Source organism: Mastigoproctus giganteus, chromosome 14, assembly GCF_048544385.1.
Source record: "Mastigoproctus giganteus isolate SK-2022 chromosome 14, ASM4854438v1, whole genome shotgun sequence".
Classification (NCBI taxonomy): Eukaryota; Metazoa; Arthropoda; class Arachnida; order Uropygi; family Thelyphonidae; genus Mastigoproctus; species Mastigoproctus giganteus.
This window is the reverse complement of record NC_143588.1, coordinates 585050-609378: the sequence shown is the minus strand read 5'-3', so window position 1 is coordinate 609378 and position 24329 is coordinate 585050. Positions and strand designations below refer to the sequence as shown.

Below are 24329 nucleotides of genomic sequence, written 5' to 3'. Positions count from 1 at the left end.
TTGACAACCCTGCCAACCTTTGTATCGTCTGCAAACTTGGACATTAAGCTTGATATACCATCATCAATATCATTTATAAATACAGAAAACAATAATGGACCCAATACTGAACCCTGAGGGACTCCACTAATAACATTAGTCCATGATGAGCAGTGTCCATTGATTACCACTCTCTGTCTTCTCCCCCTCAACCACCCCTTTATCCATAGCAGCAATTTGCCTCCAATGCCACACTGCTCCAATTTGTGCAACAGTCTTCCATGTGCAACAGTATTAAAAGCCTTTTTTAAGATCCAAGTATATAATATCAAAGTTATTCCCTGCATCCAGTTCTTTTGTGACTTCATCATAGTATCCAATCAAATTTGTCAGGCAAGACTTCCCCTTAACAAAACCATGCTGTGTCTGAGCTATAACTGAAGTCTTGTCTAGGTGATCCCGGAGTGCTTCTTTAACCAGTGCCTCCATTAATTTTCCTGGAACAGAAGTTAAACTAACAGGTCTATAATTACTTGTGTCGCCCTCTGATCCTCCTTTATGAATTCGGGTCACATTTGCACATCTCCAGTCCATGGGTATTTCCCCTGAGTCCAAGGAAGCTCTCATAATTATGGCTAAGGGTTTGCTTACTTCCTTTGCTGCCTCCTTTAATATAACTGGATAGATCCCATCCACCCCAGGTGCCCTTCTTGTATTTATCTTCAACAATTTCTCCTCCACTTTACTCTCAGTTATTACAAGATTCTCTAGCTTACTGCCAGAGTTTAATACACCTCTGGCATTCCCCTTGCTGAATAACTCCTCATGTGTGAATGTCGATGCAAAATATTCATTCAGTTTGTTAGCTACCTGAGCAGGATCATGAACAGTTGACCCATCGATATCTAGTGGACCAATCTGATTCATCCCCTTCCTTCTAGAGTTTACATAAGTGAAGAACTCTTTGCTGTTTTTCTTTGCATCCCTTGCCAAAGATTTCTCATAATCTGCCTTCGCCTGCCTAACGTCCTTTGTAACTTAGTTACAGATCAACTTGTATCTATCATAGGCTTCTGTGTCACGTGTTAATTTTTGTGTATCCCATGCATTTTTCTTCTCTGCCATATGTCTCATTAGTTCATCTGACATCCACTTAGGCCTAAACCTTGAACAATATTTCTTAGTTGGTATGTAAAGCCTAGTAGCTTCCAAGATAAGTTCTTTGAATGCTTCCCGTTTTGAATTTGCTGTTGGTAACATCATCAGTTGGTCCCACTGTATAGAATTTAAATACTGTCTCAGTACATCGTAGTCGCCTTTACGAAAGCAATAACCCTTCCCTTTACCCCTAATGGTAGTTACCTCTTTGAGTAAATCCCACTTCAGCACACTGTGATCACTGCCACCTAGTGGTTCATTTACCTGCAGATTCTTAATGCATGAAGAATCACTACTGATAATCAAATCAAGGGTATTACTCCCTCTAGTTGCCTCCCAAACATGCTGATGTAGAAAACAATCATCCAATATAATCATCCAATCAACAATATAACAATTGGTTAATTTTAAACTAAACTAATTATAACATTATGTATGTCATAGTACACTGCAAAAATTCAAAATGAATGTTTATGCAATTTTCAGAATCAGTCACATTGGGATAATTAATTACTAAGAAACTGTAATATTTACAACACAGTATGTAAATTATTAATAAGAAATATTATGCGCTATACCTCTTAGATAATCAATATCACCCTGTTCATCATATGCACTAACAAGCCTTTTAATTAGTTCATCACAATTGCGATACTTTTTTTTTTTGTTGCCCGTATCACTTCCACTTAAATATTGTTAAATGTGCATTTCGTTAATACTTTGTTCTTTTTTAATGCCATCGATAAATTTCCAAATGTTGGGATGATAAGCAGCAACTTGTTCCTCAAATCCTCTATTCCACCCTTCAATAGAATTATTCGTTCTTGGTAATTCTTCTAGAACAAGCTGGCGTACGTTCCACATTTCATGAGAATACTTTGGTGGTCGACGAAGATGTTGTCTGGTTGGGCGTCCAATCCACGTATCCTCAAAATAATCAACAACTTCTTGTGATTCTGGAGGAAAAACACCATTTTCACACAATTGTTCAAAAACGACCGTCACAATTGGAGTAGGCACAAATGCAATTGCTGCCAAAATTTGCATATTTAAAGCAAAATTAGCATCAGTTTCATAACATTGTTTCCATTATTCTGAATTATTCTGAATGGAACAAAAAAATACATTATGAAAGTGGATAAAACAACCCCGTTGCGAAGCGTCAGGAAAAATTCTTCTGCAAGCATTTATCATCGCTGTCTCAAAATCTATAGTTATTGATTGCAGGCACATAGCTGGTTCCAATACTTTCAGCTGCTGTAGTAGAGATACATACATTTCCTCAGACTTTTTAGGCAATAATGCATAAACTAATGGAAGCAATATTTTGTCCTTGAATCCATGTATCGTATACAGCTGATAAAAAAGTAAGGGAACAGTTTTGAAAGTCCCATCAGCATACCAGTGTTCACTTCACGCTAACAACTGCAAATTTCTGTTCGTACTGAAAATTATCATACGATTGTCCTCAGGTCCAGAATCAAATTATAGAAACAATTCTCCATTGCATGATGTTTTATATTCTTCTGTAAAAACTATGTCTCTACGATGCGTTGGAAGAACTGGGCCATCAAAATTTCGATTTCTTATATTTCGGATCGTTCGTTTCATTGTATCTACACTTGGAAGCTTAGGGGCTGCTGCTTGGCTACAGATTCTCGAAACATTTGAAATAATACTATGAGGCGTATTATTTGTTGTTTCTGCATAAGTTTGAATGGTATCAAGAAGTTGTGCTGCCTCAACTCCTGCTGCGTCTCCACAATGATTGTCCTCCTTTCATGTTTTAACGATGGTGTTATTTACTGTAGTAACTCGAGCGGCACATTTGGTTTTTTTGGTAATTTTGACACTTCCAATGAATTATTGTTTCATTTTGCCTGTCTTTATGAAACAAATGCCCACTAAAGCACAATTTCGGTTTTCCTTTTTCTTATTTCAAAAATTCCACCGACATGATGCATTCACAAACTCAAAAGGATGAAAAATAAACTCAAAATAAGATAATTAAGAATTATCTTAATTATCTTATTAATCAAATTAAGAATTAAGGGCAGTTAAAAATGGAAGTTATATGCTAGGTATACATTTCCTAGAAATACATACCATTGCAGGTGCTTTAATTTAATTGCCTGTTATTTTCCAAAATTGGAATTAGGTAGGTACCTACTTAATTCCTTTAACTTAAGTGGAAGTGATCCGGGCGACAAAAAAAAGAAGTATCGCGATTGTGATTTATGAATTAAAAGGCTTGTTAGTGTATACGATGAACGGGGTGCTATTGTTGATTATCTTAGCGCATAATATTTCTTATGAATAATTTACATACTGTGTTGTAAATATTAGAGTCACTAAACATAATGAACAACCCTAAGGCATTAAATCGCCAGAAAGGCATGCGTATACATCCAATCCTGGAGACAACCGTTTTATTGATGGATGATCACTGGCGCAAGGCAGCACACGTCCGTGCTACAACAATGACGAATGAGTAACGTGCCACACTTTGCTTGTAATGTATTCAAATTTGTCAGTTGACGAAGGGACACGAGTTCCGAAAGCTACTGAAATATTTTATTTTATTTTATTTTATACTGGGTATACTTTAAATAAATATCTATTTGTTAAAATATTATAGTTTCTTAGTAATTAATTATCCCAACGTGACTGATTCTGAAGATTGCATAAACATTCATTTTGAATTTTTGCAATGTACCACGACATACCTAATGTTATAATTAGTTTAGTTTAAAATTAACCAATTGTTATATTGTTCAAATAATGGATTTTTTGACTATTTTTGTGATACATATAACTATTAAAATACATAATCTACCTATTAAATTACATATTTCCATACATGTGTTTTTTTTTTTTTTTTTTTTTTATTGCCGTACTATTCCCTAACAGTTCATAAAATTCCAAAAATTTGCAAATCATAGCTTAAGGCAGAAACTTAAATAAAAAATAACTTTTTATGATTTGACCAAACTCATCTCGTTGCTTCTAGACGGTAAAACGCAATAAACTGATGCGGTGGTAAATTGCTGGCGGTAAATTGTTTATGCTATAAACTGACGCGGCGGTAAATTGCTGGCGATCAGTTGCTGGCGGTGAATTGCTGGCGATCAATTTTCCTAGACTCATTTTCCCTTAATGCTTGTTCTACTTTTCTTGTGTTAAATCTTCTAATGGCTTTGCATAACTCAGTATACCCAATTTTCTCCTTCTCAATGTTTATCTTGCTCTTCATTTTTTGCCTTCAATTCATCATAACAAGTGTTTCTTGACTAATTTTTTCTTCTTTGGATTTCTTTTTCCCTATAGGTTTCTTGGGCTTTATCACTTTCAGAAAGTTGTAATATTCCTCATCGATATCTTGGTCTTGAGCAGTCTGCAGAAGCTCAAACTTGTTCTTAAGTTCCAGTATGTACTGCTTTTTCTCCTCTTCTGTTATCTCAAAGACCTTTGTATTATTTATTCGAGTCAGTTTTTTTCTTTCCTTTCCTACATCTATATCAAGTGTACATCTTGCCATTCTGTGATCACTTCCAACATTTACTTTATTCAGGACGGTAACATCATTCACAATATATCTTCTGTTTGTGAGGACGAAGTCGATTTCATTAGTTGTTAATCCATTTGGACTCTTCCATGTCCACTTTTGTTCACCCTTTTCTTGAAAAAAAGTGTTCATTACTGATAATCCTTGAGATTCTGCAAATTCCACAAGTCTTTCGCCTCTTTCATTTCTTTCACCAATTCCACAATTTCCTATAGTTCACCTTTCTGTGCTGTTTAGTCTTTTCCAACCTTAGCATTGAAGTCCCCCATAATAATAGTGTAGTGGGTTTTCTGCTCATCTAGAAGACTCTCAATTTCGGTATACATTTCTTCAACCTCTTCATCATCATGGCTCGATGTTGGTGCATAAATCATTATAACCTTTAGTTTGTACCTCTTAGAAATCCTGAGTATTAGTCTTGACACCCTTGGTGATGTAATTTTGAATTCCAAAATGTTGTTTTTTAAATCTTTATGGACCAGAAACCCAACTCCCCCTTCACTCCTTTCACTGTTTCCATTGGTGTACAGCAGATTTCCACTTGATAAACTTATAAGTGATTCATTTCTTCTTCTTGTTTCAGACAAACGGATGATATTCCAATTCACATTTTCTAATTCCTTTTCCAGCTCTAATATCCTGTCTTCACAGATGAGTGTCTTACGTTGTAACAGGCCAAGTTCAGTTTCCGTGCATGGCAGCCTGGTCGTACCCAGAGATTCTTAGCACCCTCTAATTCCACTCTGATCCTCTCGCTGCCGTAAGAGGGAGAGTGTAAGCCTCTGGGGACTGAGGGCCATTTGTTTTGTCGTGCTGTCATATGCTGGAGGGTTTGGTCTTTTCCTCTTCACGCTGACCAGGTGTCTTGAAGAGAACCACTCTACACGTTCGTTGCCACGTAAGTGACGTAACAGGGCTTACCATCGAGAAGGTGTACATGAGTGGATTTTAGGGAGGCAGGCCAACTGGACTTCTCCTAAATCTTCTGTAATAGAAAGATATTGGATCCATCAGTGTTTTAGACTGAGTGTCTGATAACACACAGGATACTTGTTCCCCTCTACTCTAGGATTACTGCTACTAATATGCAGTATTTTGTCAATGTTAAACTTTAGTTGCCACCTCTCAGCCCATCTGCCCATCTTTTCCAGATCCTGTTGCAGTAGCATGCCATCATCACTGTCATTAACAATCCTAAAAATCTTTTTATCATCTGCAAACTTAGATTTTAAGCCAGTTATACCTTCATCAATAACATAGAAAACAACAATGGTTCCAACACTGAACCCTGTGCGACTACACTAATAACATTAGTCCACGAAGAGCATTATCCATACATTACTACTCTCTGTCTTCTTCCACTGAGCCATCCTTTTATGTATAGCAGCAACTTTGCCTTAATACCATTCTGCTTCAATTTGTACTACAGCCTTTTATGTGCAACAGCTTTCCATTATTTTTTGCATCCACTTGCTTTGTGACAATATAGTAGTATCTAATCAAATTGATCAGGCAAGATTTAGCAAACCGTTGACAAACCTATGCTGTGGCTCACTTATAACTGCAGTTTTGTCTAGATGATCCTGCAGTGCTACTTTAGCCAGTGACTCCATTATTTTCCTCAGAACAGAAGTTAACTAACAAGATTGTAATTACTTATGTCACTCTTTGATTGTCCATTGTGAATTGAGGATACATTAACCCATCTCCTGTCTGGAGACCTCCGCTGAATCAAAGGGTGCTGTGTTAATTATAACTAAGGGTCTGCTTACTTCCTTTGCTTCCTCCCTTAATATAAATGGATAGAACGCATCCACCTCAGATATGTTTTTTATGTTTAACTTCAACCATTTCTCCTCCTCTTTGCTCTCCATTATTACATAATCATTTAGCTGCCTGCTAGAGTTTGATAAACTTCTGGCCTCCCCTTCCCTATAGAATTCCTCGTGTGTGAATCTAGCTGCAAAATACTCATTCAGTTTATCAGCTACCTGAGCAGAATCATCAACAGTCGAACCACCATTATCGAGTGCAGCAATCTTATTCATCCCCTTCCTTCTAGCAGTTACTTAACTATGGAAGTCTTTACTGTTTTCTTTCCATCCTTTGCCAAACATTGCTGCCTTCGCTTGCCTAACCTCCTTTGTGACTTAACTGCAGACTACCTTATAGTAGCACAGCCTTCTGTGTCGTTTGATAACTTATATGCATACCATGCATTTTTATTCTCTGCTATGATTCTCATTAGTTCATCTGACTTCCATTTTTTTTTTTTTTTTTTTTTTTTTTATGAAAACCTCAAATACGAGCGGTATTAGAACCTATAGTACTTAGTACCGTGCTTGGATTGCAGGTTAAGAAGACGAAAGAAGATATTTGTTGACATTAGACTTGAACTTCTGTAGACTTTCATTTTTCAGGAAATACATATGAAGGAAGGCTGTTCCAGAAAACTGCAGTAGAATAAATAAACAAGGAAGAAGAAAAGTTGGTTCTGTGAGTTTGAAGTTGAACAGTAAATGGATGTTGGCTGGTGGCAGCATGTGTTCGGACTGTTTTAAAAGAGAGAATGGGAATTATAGAGGCCATTTCAGAAAAATAATGCCCATGGAAGTATCTGTACAAAAGGCATGCAGCAGAAACAGTATGTCTATGAGACAGAGTGGAGAAACTCTGTTAGAGAGGAGTCATTAATTAACCTAACTGCCCTTTTCTGATTGGAATTGGAATCTTCTGATTGGTACATGCAAGTATACATGCACCTGTTTCTACTCTTAGTTACCCTAACACAGCCCATATGTTTACTTGTTCCACTGTGACTCCCAGCAGTCCTGGAAATCCCCATTGCCTTGCTTTAAAGGCTGCTGCTCAAATGCATTTCAATAGAAGTAGTGCAAGAATCACTTTTACCTCTGCCATCTGCTACTGTTAATCTATTAGTCCATGTATCTCCCCAAGCCAGCAGTTTTCCACAACAACAGATTGAAGCCTGTTCCAACAATCAACCACTTACTGGCCGAAGGCAAACGTCTTTTTTTTTTTTTTTTTTTTTTTTTTTTTTTAATGTAAACCCCAAACATGAGAGGTATTAGAACCTATAGTACTTAGTACCGTGCTTGGATTGCAGGTTAACAAGATGAAAGAAGATAATTGTTGACATTGGACTTGAACTTCTGTAGATTGTAATTTTCAGGAAATGAGTATGAAGGAAGGCTGTTCCAGAAAACTGCAGTAGAATGAATAAACAAGGTAGATGAAAAGTTGGTTCTGTGAGTTTGAAGTTGGACAATAAATGAATGGTGGCTGGTGGCGGCACGAGTTTGGAATGTTTTGAAAGAGAGAGCGGGAATTATATAAGCCAATTCAGAAGAACAGTGCCTGTGGAAGTATCTGTAGAAGAGCCATGCCGCAGAAACAGTAGGTCTATGAGACAGCGAGTGGAGAGACTCTGTTAGAGATGAATCATTAATTAACCTAACTGTCCTCTTCTGAATGGAATCAAGAAGCCTGAGAGAGGTTTTGGGGGCATCACCCCAGATGTGGGAACAATATTCCATGGCTGGGCTGATTTGCGATTTATACAGAGTGAGCAGCTGTTTGGAAGAAAAGTAACCCCGGCAGCGAAAGAGAAAACCAAGTTTTTTTGATGCAGAGGAAGCAATATTTGTAATGTGGTTGTGCCAAGAGAGATTAGAAGTCAGGGTAATCCCCAAAAGAGATATATCATTTTTCCTAGAAATCTGAGTGTCACCAAAGAAAAGCATAGGAGCAGAAGAATCCGTTTTGCAAAATATAAGACAAGACTGAGTTTTAGAAGTATTGAAATCAACTAAGCTGTCTTTTCCCCACTGGAGAATTATCTGGAGATCGGCATTTAAGGAATTGGTAGCGGATATTCGAGAACTTGAAGCTGATTGAGCAGGGCAAGGTTTCTCAAAATGGAAAGTAGAATGCAATGTTCTATCATCGGCAAAACTATGGATAGAATTTCCAGTCAATGGAAGAAGGTCATTAATATACAAGAGGTAAAGAGTTGAGGAAAGAACTGAACCTTCGTGGGAACCAGCATTAGTGAAGGAGTTAGAAGACAGAGCCAACTACCATCACTCTCAGTGAATGATCAGAGAGGAAACTGGATAACCAATTACAAAAAAACAGTTGGCAAACCATAAGATGGAAGCTTGTTTAGAAGATCTTTATGCCAAACATGATCGAAAGCCTTTGAGATGTCAAGAGCAACTGCTTGTGTTTCACCGAAATCTTCCATTGAATTTGTCCATAAATGGGTAACATAAGCCAGAATAACACGAGTGGATCGACACTGATGGAATCCATACCGGCAGATCGTTGATCAGATGGAAGGTTTCTAGGTAGTATAAGAGTTGGCAGTTAATTGCAGTAGGATGATAATTGGATGGGAGGGATTTGTCACTATTTTTAGGAACTGGCTGGATAAGAACTGATTTCCAAGCGGAAGGAAAAACAGATTTGGAATAAGAGAGTAAAAAAAGGCAGCAAAGAACAGGAGTAAATTCAGGAGCACAGGTTTTAAGAGCAAGTGGAGAAATACCATCAGGACCTGGAGCTTTCTTAGCATCAAGATTCGTCAAAATCCTTCTGACATCCTTTTGAAGGAAGACCACAGGAAGCATTTAATGGAGCATGTTGGGAATAGTGGGAGGTGTTTTTCCAAGATGATTAATACATGAGGTGGAAGAAAAATGGGATGCTAGCGGGTCAGCTTTATCCTTGGCTGAAGTGACAACAGAACCATCTGGTTCTCACAGAGTTGGGAGCAGAGACGGGCAAAAGTTGCGGCCAAATAGCTTTGGCATAAGACCAGAATGCTCGGCTACAATTAGGGCAAGAAGCCAGTTTTCTACTCTTAGCCTGCTCAAAAGCCAGTTTGGACTGATTAATAACTGCTTTACAATTGTTGCAAGCTTTGGCGTAGGCAGAAAATGAAACTGAAGAATTGGAAAGCCAATTACAATATGCAACGTTCTTCTATTTAACAGCCTTAACACATTTATTGGAAAACCAAGGTTTAGATAAAGGACGAGATTTTAAAGTGGAGTGTGCAATAAAGGATTCCATTCATACAAGAATAATTTCACTGATACGATCTGAGCAAATGTTGACATCAGAAGTTTTGAAACAGTATTCTGACCAATGAAAAGAAGAAAAGAAATTTCGCAGGTCGTCCCATTTTGCATTGTTGTAATGCCATGCAATACGAGGTTGGGAATAGCCATGACATAAAGGCTCCATTGGAGAAGAGACAATCACCAAGTTGTGATCTGAGGTGCCTATAGGACCATTCACTTCGAAGGTATACTTAGAACAGTTGTTCGTGAGAAAAATATCAAGCGTGTTGGCTGTATGGTTAGGATTGTCCGGTATTCTTATAGGTAAATGAACAATCTGTGCAAGGTTGTTAGTAATTTCAAAAGCCTCAGCATCTTGACTAGCTGGGTCGGTATGACTAGAAAAGAGAAGCCAGCTGGAGTTGTGAACATTAAAATCACCAAGGAAAATTACCTGACTGTTAGGAAAGTTGGACTGGAGAAAGTCAAGTTGCAAAGAGAGGAAGTCAAAGAAGTCCAAGTGATTAGTGGAGTTGGGAGAACGGTAGAGACAACAAATGAATTTTACACAATGAGGTAGAGAGATTTTAAGCCAGAGAAGATCAAAGAGAGGAGATTCCAAATTGCGAAGTCTCTGACAGGGAATATCAGAACGGACATATGCACAAGTACCACCTTTGAGGCGAAAGGAATCATACAGCAAATAATTTGGGCATCTGAGATGAACAGTAGTTGGATCAACCGATAACTGAGATTCTGTCAGAAAAAGTACATGGGGTTTGACAGACTACAAGTGGAAATGGACATCGTTGAGATTAGAATTGAGACCACATATATTTGTGAAATGAACTAGGAAGTGTTTTGGGAGGTTTAGATCTTTTTGCAGTAGAGAAGCAAAATTATACACTAGCTGATCCGTAAGCCTCCAGAAGAGTTACCAATAGGTTCGATCCGGTGTACTAATTAGTGTTCGGCCTGCAAACACCGTTTTAGAACTTTACCCTTGAAATGTAAGGAAGATTGGATCTTGCCATGATGTTCATCATAACCTCAAAAGTTATCAGTCATACTGCATGATAGAAGAGATGGGCAAGGTTGACCGGAACTTAGCTCTGTACACTAAACATGGTTTCCACCACTTCAAGCCTCCAATAAGCAGAGTTGTGGTATTGCGTTGGTTGATGAGAGTCATCTAACACCATTTAGGCCTAAACCTTGAGTAGCATTTCTTAGTTGGTGTGAAAATTCTAGTGGCTTCCAAGATTAATTCCTTGAATGCTTTCCATTTAAAATTTAACATTGGTAACATCATCAGTTGATTGCGCTGTATAGAATTTAAAAACTGTCTGAGACCTCTGTAGTCATTTTTACAAAAGCAAAAGTTCTTCCCTTTAGCCATAATGGTAGTTACAATCTTTAACCCAATTACGGTACTAAGTACTATAGGTTCTAATACCTCTCGTGTTTGGGGTTCACGTAAAAAAAAAAATATATATATAAAAATAAATAATAATTCCCACATCAGTACATTGTGATCACTGTCACCCAGTGGTTCCTTTATCTGCAAATTCTTAATGCACGAATAATCACTACTGATAAACAGATCAAGAGTATTACTTCCTCTGGTTGTTGCCTCTCGAACATGCTGCTGCATTTACTTGTTCCATGATGACTCCCAGTAGTTCTAGAAATTCCTAGCACCTTGCTTTCCAGGCTTGGAATTTCTAGAACTACTGGGGGGAGTCATTCCAATAAAGAATTGCAATAATTACTTTCACCTCTGCCTGCAGCCATTGTTAATCTATCAGTCTGTGTATCCTCCCCCCCCTCTCAATCTAGCAATTTTCCGACCCACTTAACACTGCCTTGATATCATCAGCAAATATTTTTGCATCATTTTTATTTAAGTGTATCCCATTCCTGTTGAAGCAGTCTCTCTTGTTAACAAACACCCACCATACTGAGAAAAATTCTACCCCATGAGCCTTGCACAATCTCAAATGGGCTGAATTAATTGACAAGGCTCTCATCATATACTTCCTCTTATTGTGTCTGGGCAGAATTTCAGACACTTTCAAATTCATCCCTAACTCGGGTCGGAAAACTGCTAGCTTGGGGGGGAGACAAAGACTAATAGATTAACAGTAGCCACTGGCAGAGGTGAAAGAGATTCTTGCACTGCTTCTATTGGAATGAGCAGAAGCCTGAAAAACAAGATGCAGGATATTTCAGAGACTGCTGGAAGTCATTGCGGTACAAGTAAACACATGGGTTGTGTTAGGGTAGCTAAGAATAGAAACAGGTGCATGTATACTTGCGTGTACACCAATGCTAGGAGTTTAGTGAATAAATTTGATGAATTTGAGGTATTGCTCGAAACATCAAAGGCAGATATTGTTGGGATATCAGAGACGTGGTGTCACACAGATATATTTTGATACTGTTGCGCATGGAAGACTGCTGCACAAATTGGAGAAGTGTGGCATTGGAGGCAAATTGCTGCTATGGATAAAGGGATGGTTGAGTGGCAGAAGACAGAGTGGTAATCAATGGACACTGCTCAACGTGGACTAATGTTATTAGTGGAGTTCCTCAGTGTTCAGTGTTGGGTCCATTATTGTTTTCTGTATTTATAAATGATATTGATGATGGTGTATCAGGCTTAATGTCCAAGTTTGCAGATGATACAAAGGTTGGCAGGGTTGTTAAGGACACTACTGATGCTATGCTGCTGCAACAGGATCTGGAAAGGTTGAGCAGATGGGCTGAGAGGTGGCAAATGAAGTTTAACATTGACAAATGTAAAGTACTACATATGGGAAACAGTAACCCCAGATCAACGTATCAACTCTGTGGTACTACGCTGACAGTGGTAGAGAATGAAAAGGACCTGGGGGTAATTGTGCAGGCAGATATGAAGTTCTCTGAGCAGTGCAGACGAGCTGCAAGAGTAGCTCATGGTGTCTTGTCAATGATATACAGGAATTTTTCTAGCAGGGACAGGGATGTGATCATTCCCTTGTATAAGGCATTGGTCAGGCCACACCTTGAGTACTGTATACAGGTTTGGAGGCCTCATTTCAAGAAGGATGTAGAGCTGCTGGAACGAGTACAGAGAAGGGCAACAAGATTAGTGAAAGGAACAAAGGGTTGCTCTTACGAAGAAAGGCTTAAGTTTTGCAAATTACAGAGCCTGGAGACTAGGCATCGGCAAGGTGATCTGATGGAGGTGTATAAGGCTTTGAATGGCTTGAGCATGCTCAATGCCGATGGGATTCTTCCTCTTGCTCAGAATAATCACCTGAGAGGGCATAAATTCAAATCGAGGAAGGACGGATGTCGGATAGATGTGCGGAAATTTGCCTTTAGCCAGCGGGCAGTTGGTTTGTGGAATAGACTTCCATCGCTTGTTGTTGAAGTTGATAGCCTAAACAAATTTAAGGCTCATCTGGACAGGTATTTCAAATGAACGGAGGGGTGAAATTGGGAGTAGTGGTTTTTTTTTTTGGCTGATGCTGAATAAGCTTGCTTTCTTGCATCATATGCCTCTACTAATGCTAATGCTAACTCGTGTTTTTTTTTTTTTTTTTTTTTTTCAACGTCGACCCGTACTTGTTAAGTAAGTCCACAAATCTCCTACTCTTAATGGTATTAGTGCCAATGTGCCCTTTTGTGCCCTTAAAAGATGATATCTGCCGTGCAACATCATCAACCTTTGTCCCTGCAGACATACCCTGGTCCTTTTCCCCATATCCTTTTTGCACAATATATTTCCCTCTCCTTGAGCCACTGACGACAACTAGCTCCTGTGGGATAAGCCTCAGGGATTGCTGCTGTGTTGCCTGATAAAGCTCTGCTGTTGATGTGTGGTTGCTGAGAGCTTGATGGGTCCCCAATTTAAAACCTTCAAGGGCATCTATCCTGTTCTTAATTACTCAGTCTCTTAACAATACTGAGTAGGCAGCTGATATCCTCACACTGCTTACATCAAGCACGCACGCACGCACGCACACACACACACACACACACAAAGGCATCCACCCTCATTAGAAATATCATGTCTCATTCCTGATAGTCCACAAACATCAAACAAGCAGTACATTTCAAAAGGCTGTGATTCAGAGGACGTTTTCCTTTTTTGGGAAAGTGGAAAACGTCCACTCAGTGGACGTTTTCCTTTTTTGGGAAAGTGGAAAACGTCCACTCAGTGGACGTTTTCCACTCAGTTTTCCTTTGCTACTCTCGTCTGCAGAAATTATTTTCATTGCTGATGTTACAAGTTGTTGTTTGTCCATAAAATGCATAAACAATTCAGGCTGCTAGCTTACCTGAAACATACTATATACTGATATAGTGAATAAGCTTTGCTTTACTAGATAATAAACTTTGCTAAGAATCTTAATACATACTATATACACATTGCACAGGGATAAGAAGTGCTTCTTGCTGTGATCTTGCTCTTTGCATTTCTTCCTGTACCAACCTTCATAAAAAGTTTTATGCACAATTGCACATGGTTATCTGTAGTCCATACCAAGCGAAGAATTAATTTTGTACAGAACTTCAAGCCAAAAGGGCGCTCTCCACCAAAGACTGGGCCATGTCACACTGGTTAAGCCCTTTGAAGAGAACTAAAAATTTGATAAAATTTCTCGACATAAAAATAAAAATTTAAGAATAAAATTTTCTTAGTTCAATCTGGAATTAAGTTGTATGGTAGGAAGCCGTGCTTAAACTTCAGTAGTCCGAACACCCCTTTTCATTTAAATTTTTTATTCATGGTCTCCAGTCATATATTTCAGAGAGAGAGAGAGAGAGAGAGAATCTTTATTACCCTTCACGGCCATAAAGCTTACAGTTTCCCATACTTCCGGGAAAATTGAACAATTATTTACAAAAAGGTAATTTTACAAAGAAAACATCATAATACAAAGGAGAGAACTCCTTATGAGAGTTAAATCTGATTGAGCTGGCTTAACATCGAGATAAGAGCACCAGCTCAATCAGACAGGAACAGATGCAAGGTATACATCAGTCATTGCTGATTAGTCCTACTCGTCATAATTTTTTTCCGGTAAGTCCGGTCAGCAGCGAATTTGTTCAGGTCGGCGTCCAGTGCCTGGGTTTGCTTGAGCATCTGCTGAGGAAGGTTTGGTTATTTTTTTATTTTTTATTTTTGGTTTTTTTTAGGAGCATTAGCAACTAAGGCCATATTGCTCCGGGATATGCGGTGGTCATTCCCTGAATGACCTTTCCGCATCCTCCGTATTTGGTGGTGACGGCTGAGGAAGGAACCTGTCCGAGAGATGGAGTCGTGCTGAATGCGAGTAGAGCTCGAGATTGGCCCTAAGGGCAGCAGGGGGATCCTCCAGCCACAGGTATCCCAGAATCAAGGTGTTGCGATTATGTCTGTTATCATCTTAACTGTTGCTAGGAGGCGTTGGTCATCAACTAAGGTGGGAAGCTGTGGAATTCCGAGAGAGTTGGCAAGCTGTGTGGTACGAATCAGAGCTGGAAAGTTGTGCTTCCTGTTGGCCCACTTTAGGAGCCAGAATTCTGTGGCAAAGAGTGGTTTCTTTATTGACGGTGCTGCTGACGCCCAAATTTCAGCAGCATAGAGTAAAGGTGGAAAGATAACTGTTCTTATGTACCTCAAGGTTATCTTTTTATCTGTGATATGAAGGAGATGTTATTTTGCTATCCACTGGAGTCTTGAAGCACATGTGAGGAGCATATCCATATTTGGTCCTTGAGGTTGTCACAGACATTCTCTCAGATATGCCAGACAAGCTGTACTTGCTACCTGGGAATCTAAAATGCTGATGGAACTGATATTCAGTTGACATTCAAGTCAAGTAGACCCAATTTTGCCGAAGTCCAGATGGTCTATGACAACCAAATCCTCTGCTTGCACCTTCACGATGGTGGGACTATTAGTAATCCTGGGTATAACCTCCACGCACAAGCACACTGTGGGTGACCACCCAAGTGTGAACCAACGTAAGCAGGGGTTGAGGTATTCCTCCATGTCCACACCACATGGAGGAATTCCACCACTCTGTTTCCAGACATTACTAGGTGGTAGATGACTGTCATCAACCTGTTCAATACCACCACTTTGCCTATTGGACGTTTGAAGTGGTGGAACCCATGTTTAGTCTCGAGAGGTAAGTTCTGTTCAACCCTTCCCAATCTCTTCCATCATGCAGTATGACTGATGACTTTTGAGGTTATGATGAACAGCATGGCGAGATCCAATCTTCCTAACATTTCGAGGGTACAGCTCTAAAACTGTGTTCACAGGTCGGCTGCTAGTTAGTACACCGGACCGAACTTATTGGTAACTCTTTAAGAGGCTTCAGGATCAGCTAGTGTATAATCTTGCTACCTCTACTCTGCCAGATAGTGACTGGAGGGAGACCGAGTGGTGTGTATGTGGAGGAGGGGCATTGTCAAGGCCAAAATATGTCAAGGATCTGGGTATATTCTTACCATGTGTATGCCATATACAAAAATTTCATTACTTCATATGGCATGCCCCCCCACCAATTTTTCCTATTATTGAATACACCATGAATTGTGTTATTCCGTTCCGTTATTCCCTGTCAGAGATTTGGTATCTCCTCTGGCTTAAAATCTCTCTACCTCATTGAATCAGATTCATCTGTTGTCTCCCAACTCCACTAATCACTTGGAGCTCTGACTTCCTCTCTTTGCAACTTGACTTTCTCCAGTCCAACTTTCCTAACTATGAGGTAATTTTCCTTGGTGATTTTAATGTTCAAAACTCCAGCTGGATTCCGTTTTCTAATCACACCGACCCAGCTGGTCGAAATGCTGAGGCTTTTGCAATTACTAATGACTTTGCACAGATTGTTCATTTACCTACAAGAATACCAGACAATCCTAATCATACAGCCAACACGCTTGATCTTTTTCTCACAAACAACCCTTCTAAGTACACAGTCGAAGTGAGAGGTCCTTTAGGCACTTCAGGTCACAACTTGGTGATTATTATTATTATTAGCCATGAGGTGCAAGGAAGCCTGAGGCTTATGCTGCACCAGCCAAAAAAAAAAAAAAAAAATTTTTTTTTCTGAATTACCCCAATAGAGAGAGAAAAAGAAGGGACTCACCAAGAAACAGAAGAATGATGATATCCAGCTGGGGACCGTGGGTGTGCCAAGCCCATACTCACCAAATGTGAGCCCCTGGGGTTCATTATCTCTTCTCCAATGGAGCCTTTATCTCATAGGGAATAATCTCATAGGGTTGGGAATAACCTCATATTGTTTGGCATTACAAGAATGCAAAATGGGACGACCTGAAAGATTTCTTTTCCTTGGTCGGATTACTGTTTCAAAACTTCTGATGTCAGCATTTGCTCAGATCATGTTAATGAAATTATTCTTGTAGAAATGGAATCCTTTATTCCACACTCCACTTTAAAATCTCGAACTTTATCTAAACCTTGGTTTTCCAATAAATGTGCTAAGACTCTTCAAGAGAGGAACGTTGCATATCATAATTGGCTTGTTTCTAATTCTTCGGTTTAAATTTATGCCTACACCAAAGCTCGCAACAATTGTAAAGCAGTTATTAATCAGTCTATACTAGATTTTGAACAGACTATGAGTAGAAAACTTGCTTCTTGCCCTAATGGTAGCTAAGCATTCTGGTCTCTTGCCAAAACTATTGGCCCCAACTTTTGCCCATCTCTGCTCCCACCTCTATCAAAACCAGATGGTTCTGTTTTCATTTCACCCAAGGATAAAGCTGACCTGCTAGCATCCCATTTTTTAGCATTAGCATTAGCATTAGTAGAGGCATTTGATGCAAGAAAGCAAGCTTATGCAGCATCAGCCAAAAAAAAAAAAAAAAAAAACCGACTTCCACTTCACCCCTCTGTTCGTTCAAAATACCTGTCCAGCTGAGCCTTAAACTTATTTAGGCTATCAACCTCCACCACAAGGGATGGAAGTCTGTTCCACCAACCAACCACCCGCTGGCTAAAGGCAAATTTCCGCACGTCTATCCTACATCTGTCTTTCCTCGATTTGAATTTATGCCCTCTCAGGTGATTTTTCTGAGCTAGAGGAAGAATCCCATCAGCATTGAGCATGTTTAAACCATTCAAGGCTTTATACACCTCTATCAGATCACCTCGCTGGTGCCTAGTCTCCAGACACTGTAATTTGCAAAACTTAAGCCTTTCTTCGTAAGAGCACCCCTTTGTTCCATTCACTAATCTTGTTGCCCTTCTCTGTACTCGTTCCAGCAGCTCTACATCCTTCTTGAAATGAGGCCTCCAGACCTGTATACAGTACTCTAGGTGTGGCCTGACCATTGCCTTATACAATGGAATAATCACCTCCTTATCCCTGCTGGAAAAATTCCTGTATATCATTGACAATACTCCATGAGCTACTCTTGCAGCCCGTCTGCACTGCTCAGAGAACTTCATATCTGCCTGCACAACCACCCCCAAGTCCCTTTCATTCTCTACCACTGTTAGTGTAGTACCACAGAGTTGATACGTTGCTCTGGGGTTGCTGTTTCCCGTGTGTAGTACTTTACATTTGTCAATGTTAAACTTCATTTGCCACCTTTCAGCCCATCTGCTCAACCTTTCCAGATCCTGTTGCAGCAGCATAGTGTCAGTAGTGTCCTTGACAACCCTGCCAACCTTTGTATCGTCTGCAAACTTGGACATTAAGCTTGATATACCATCATCAATATCATTTATAAATACAGAAAACAATAATGGACCCAACACTGAGCCCTGAGAGACTCCACTAATAACATTAGTCCACGATGAGCAGTGTCCATTGATTACCACTCTCTGTCTTCTCCCCCTCAACCACCCCTTTATCCATAGCAGCAATTTGCCTCCAATGTCACACTGCTCCAATTTGTGTAGCAGTCTTCCATGTGCAACAGTATCAAAAGCCTTTCTAAGATCCAAGTATATAATATCAAAGTTATTCCCTGCATCCAGTTCTTTTGTGACTGCATCATAGTATCCAATCAAGTTGGTCAGGCAAGACTTCCCCTTAACAAAACCATGCTGTGTCTGAGCTATAACTGAAGTCTTGTCTAAATGATCCTGCAGTGCTTCTTTAACCAGTGCCTCCATTAATTTTCCTGGAACAGAAGTTAAGCTCACAGGTCTATAATTACTTGTCAGCCTTTGATCCTCCTTTGTGAATTGGGGTCACATTTGCACATTTCCAGTCTATGGGTGCCTCCCCTGAGTCCAAGGAAGCTCTCATAATTATGGCTAAGGGTTTGCTTACTTCCTTTGCTGCCTCCTTTAATATAACTGGATAGATCCCATCCACCCCGGGTGCCTTTCTTGTGTTTATCTTCAACAGTTTCTCCTCCACTTTACTCCCAGTTATTTCAAGATTCTGTAGCTTACTGCTAGAGTTGAATACACCTCTGGTATTCTCCTTGCTGAATAACTCCTCATGTGTGAATGTCGATGCAAAATATTCATTTAGTTTGTTAGCTACCTGAGCAGCATCATCAACAGTTGACCCATCAATATCAAGTGGACCAATCTGATTCATCCCCTTCCTTCTAGAGTTTACATAAGTAAAGAACTCTTTGCTGTTTTTCTTTGCATCCCTTGCCAAGGATTTCTCGTAATCTGCCTTCGCCTGCCTAACCTCCTTTGTAACTTGGTTGCATATCAACTTGTATCTATCATAGGCTTCTGTGTCATGTGTTAATTTGTAAGTATCCCATGCATTTTTCTTCTCTGCCATATGCCTTATTAGTTCATCCGACATCCATTTTGGCCTAAACCTTGAACAATATTTCTTAGTTGGTATTTAAAGCCTAGTAGCTTCCAAGATAAGTTCTTTGAATGCTTCCCATTTTGAATTTGCTGTTGGTAACATCATCAGTTGGTCCCACTGTATAGAATTTAAATACTGTCTCAGTCCATCGTAGTCGCCTTTACAGAAGCAATAACCCTTCCCTTTACCCCTAATGGTAGTTACCTCTTTGAGTAAATCCCACTTCAGCACACTGTGATCACTGCCACCTAGTGGTTCATTTATCTGCAGATTCTTAATGCATGAAGAATCACTGCTGATAATCAAATCAAGAGTATTACTCCCTCTAGTTGCCTCCCGAACATGCTGATGTAGAAAACAATCATCCAATAAATCCACAAAAGCCCTGCTAGTGCGTGAGTAACCAGCCCCCAAATTCCAGTCAATATCTGGGAAATTAAAATCTCCCATTATAAGACTCTCTGATTTACTGGCCCACTCTATTTCCCTGTACAGTTCCTTATTATACTCATCAGAGTCATTAGGCCTATAGCACACTCCTACTCTCAATTTTGATCTCCCAATGCTTATGTCACACCAAACTGACTCAACACTGCACTGTCCAGCGATGTCAACTGGCTTCACTTCCTTGGTTTTTATGTGTTTCTTAACTAATAGCATAACCCCTCCCCCCCCTTCCTATCCTGTCTATCCTTTCTGTAGACGTTGTCCCCAAATTGCAGTTCTGCATCCCTTATATCTGTGTGACACCACGTCTCTGATATCCCAACAATATCTGCCTTTGATATTTTGAGCAATATTCTTCCAACTCATGTATTAACGATCTTGATAAACACGTAAATCACCTCCCAACATGCTCCATTCAATGCCTCCTGTGGTCTTCCATGAAAAAGATGTCAGAAGGATTTTTTACGAATCTTGATGCTAAGAAAGCTCTAGGTCCTGGTGGTATTTCTACACTTGTTCTCAAAACTTTTGCTCCTGAACTTACTCCTGTTCTTTGCCGCCTTTTTTCACTTTCTTTTTCCAAAGGTGTTTTTTCTTCTCCTCAGAAATTTGCTCATATCCAGCCAGTTCCTAAAGAGGGTGACAGATCCCTCCCATCCAATTATCGTCCCATTTAATTACTTCTACTCTTTCTAAAGTAATGGAGAAATCATTTAACTGACAACTCTTAAACTACCTAGAAATGTTCTGTCTGATCAATGATCGCCAGTATGGATTCCATCAGTGTCGATCCACTTGCGATATTTTGGCTTATGTTAACATTTATGGACAAATTCAATGGAAAAGTTCGGTGAAACAGAACTTTGCCAACTGTTTTTTGTAATTGATTATCCAGTTTTCTCTCTGATCGCTCACTGAAGGTGATGGTAGTTGGCCCTCTGTCTTCTAACTTTTCTACTAATGCTGGAGGCCCACCAATTTCAGTTCTTTTCTTTCAGTTCAGTTCTTTCTCCCACTCTTTTCCACTTGTTTATTAATGACCTTCCATTGACTGGAAAGCCTATCCATAGTTTTGCTAATGAAGCACATTGCATTCCACTTTCCATTTTGAGAAACCTTGCCCTGCTCAATCAGCTTCAACTTCTCAAATATCCACTGTCAATTCTTCAAATGCTGATCTCCAAGTAATTCTCCAGTGGGGCAAAGACAACTTAGTTGATTTCAATCCTTCTAAAACTCAGTCTTGTCTTATATCTTGCAAAAAGGATTCTTCTGCTCCTATGCTTATCTTTGGTGACACTCTGAATTCTAGGCAAAATGAAATATCTCTTTTGTGGATTACCCTGACTTCTAATCTCTCTTGGCACAACCACATTACAAATATTGCTTCCTCTGCATCTAAAAAACTTGGTATTTGGTTTGGTTTTCTCTTTCGCGCTCAGCATTACTTTTCTTCCAAACAGCTGTTCACTCTGTACAAATCGCAAATCTGCCCTATCATGGAATATTGTTCCCACAACTGGGGTGGTGTCCCCAAAACCTCTCTCAGGCTTCTAGATTCTATTCAGAAGACGGCAGTTAGGTTAATTAATGACTCCTCTTTAAAAGAGTCTCTCCACTCTCTGTCTCATAGACATACTGTTTCTGCTGCATGCCTTTTCTACAGATATTTCCATGGGCACTGTTCTTCTGAATTTGTTTCTATAATTCCCGCTCTCTCTTTCAAAACAGTCCAAACACAATTTGCCACCAGCCAACATCCATTTACTTTCCAACTTCAATCTCACAGAACCAACTTTTCATCTTCCTCGTTTATTCATTCAACTGCTGTTTTCTGGAACAACGTTCCTTCATACGTATTTCCTGAAAATTACAGTCTACAGAAATTCAAGTCTAATGTCAACAAATATCTTCTTTCGTCTGCTCACCTCCAACTCAAGCACAGTATTAAGTACTATATTTTTACTGCATTGTTCCGAAAACCGAACTATTTTAATGTTTACATAAATTTTTACAGTGTGCTTAATTTTAGATATTTTAATTTAAATTCACATGAAATTAATTTATAAAGTATTCAATAAGTTATTTCTTTAAATAAAGAATGTTACATCACAGTCTCCATCAACAGCTCTTGTGCCCCCGCTCCTCAGGCTGAAAGCTAGGACCTCACTTCTATGGAATAAAGATAAAAATAATGTTGAACAATTAGACTTTACGCCAGCTGGTATTCAAATAAACAAATTTCAATCCTGCAACATTGGATTGCAGGATTGAAATTTGTTTATTTGAATACCGGCTGGCGTAAAGTCTAATTGATCAATATGAATTGTCCCAGCCTTGTAGGCCTATTTGGAGATATAAAAATAATGTCTCCTACCCAATCCTCTATTTCCATGAAATATCTGTTATAAGTAAGTACTTATAACTAGGTTGAAATAACCTAGTTATAAGTTACCCTTGGGGTTCAATGCTGACCCTACATATGTCTGGAGATGCTTTAGGAATGGTAGTATTCTAGGCCAGCACCAAGTATATAGCTGTTCCCCCCCCCCCACCTGGTGGTTATTGTGACATATTGGCATTATGTTGAAACATTTCTAAAACCAGTGCTTCTGCTTTTTCTATTCTCCATTGCTAATAAAGTTCTTTTGCAGCAGGATGGTGTCCAGTCACACGTGACTCCCATAGCCTAATAGTGCCTATATGAAGTGGACGATGCCGCCTTGGTTTGCATATTCTGAATCCACATCTACTGCCCATCAAATACATATGGGATTTGCTAGAATATTCACCGATCCCACCTCTCAGTGGCGCCTCCATAGCCAGCTGGGCAGGAGCAGCAGTACGTAACACATGCTCCTTGATTAGACCGGGTTTAGAGCCCGTGACCACCAAATACGGAAGATGCGGAAAAGTCAGGGAATGACCACCGCATATCCATGGAACAATATGGCCTTAATTGCTAATGCTCCTAAAAACCAAATAACAACAACAACAACAACCCACCTCTCAGCCCCTTATCACTGCTTCTCAACTCAGTATGAGCACAGGAAAAACAGCTTAATGTTCACTGAAATGGCATTTTACATCTGCCTTCTTGGCTCCTTTTATTGGTATTTTTGAAGACTATATTTCATAATAATGTGCATTCCATTTTATTAAGTAAATGGAGTGAATTGATACATAACCTTGATAATTTCTTGCCTACAGTGATATATTATTTATTATTTGTGGCTATGCATTTAACATTAAATCATTGATATAGGAAGTTATTTTGTATTAATTGACACTGGCGTTTAATTGTCATCTGTATTTGTATTGGTAAGATTATGTAGCATCAAAAAAAAAAAAAAAAAAAGTAATCGGTGTTATTTTTGCTCGTTCATTTGCCTATTTCTTTGCCTATTTTAATCCAATACATCTTTATATCTAAATAAGTGTACAGCTTTCTCTGAGAGGGTGGCAGTTTATCCCAGCAGTTGGCCACTCTTTTGCTAAAGGAAAATATTCAGATGTCTGTTCTACATTTCTCTTCTCAGTATAGTCTGTCTCTGTGACTAAGTATCCTCAGCATTCAGTTTGCTCAGCTCTTTTAACCCAACAGCGCCCTTGCCTTTTATTGAAACAAAATTCTTTGTGCTACACCTGATAGATGCTCAACATTTTTTTATTTCTGAAAGAAAAGAGAAGGAAAAAAAAAACCTCAATTTGATGACTATCTGACTTTTTACTAATGTATTACAATGCACTTTTAATGTAAATTTTTTATTATTTTAATGAAAACAGTGAATATTTAAAAATGTCATTTTAATCTTATTTTCTGTAAAACAGAACATTTTTATTAATTCTGCTGAAAAACATCTAAAAAAAACAAAATGTAAACATAAAATCATTAAACTCTTAGCTTTGTTGATGTTCCAGTTTTTAAACTGTTAATTGTGCAAAATTTCAAAATTGTGATATGTATTACATTTTTGTGCTTATTGCATATATAAGCATCACGAATATTTAGTTTATATTCACACACACACACACACACACACACACACACACACACACACACACACACACACACACACACAGTCAGGAGCAAGTTCCATAAACACTATAAATTTTCATTACTTATACCTTACTATAGAGACCAGTGTGGTAATGTTATAAACCCAGCAGTAGTGGAAGGTAACCTGACAGGTTCCCTTTGAAATGGGTCGGAAAACTGCTAGCTTGGGGGGATACAAAGACTAAAAGATTAACAGTAGCCACTGGCAGAGGTGAAAGTGAATCTTGCAC

The 24329-nt window shown here is 39.1% G+C and overlaps 1 protein-coding gene and 1 pseudogene across 1 annotated transcript in view; one reads left to right on the top strand and one right to left on the bottom strand.

Annotated features, from left to right (window-relative positions):
* LOC150074942 (uncharacterized) overlaps nucleotides 1-24329 on the top strand; it is a 503230-nt gene that overhangs the window by 275909 nt on the left and 202992 nt on the right. The window lies entirely within an intron of this gene.
* LOC150074943 (uncharacterized) lies at nucleotides 1834-14655 on the bottom strand (annotated as a pseudogene).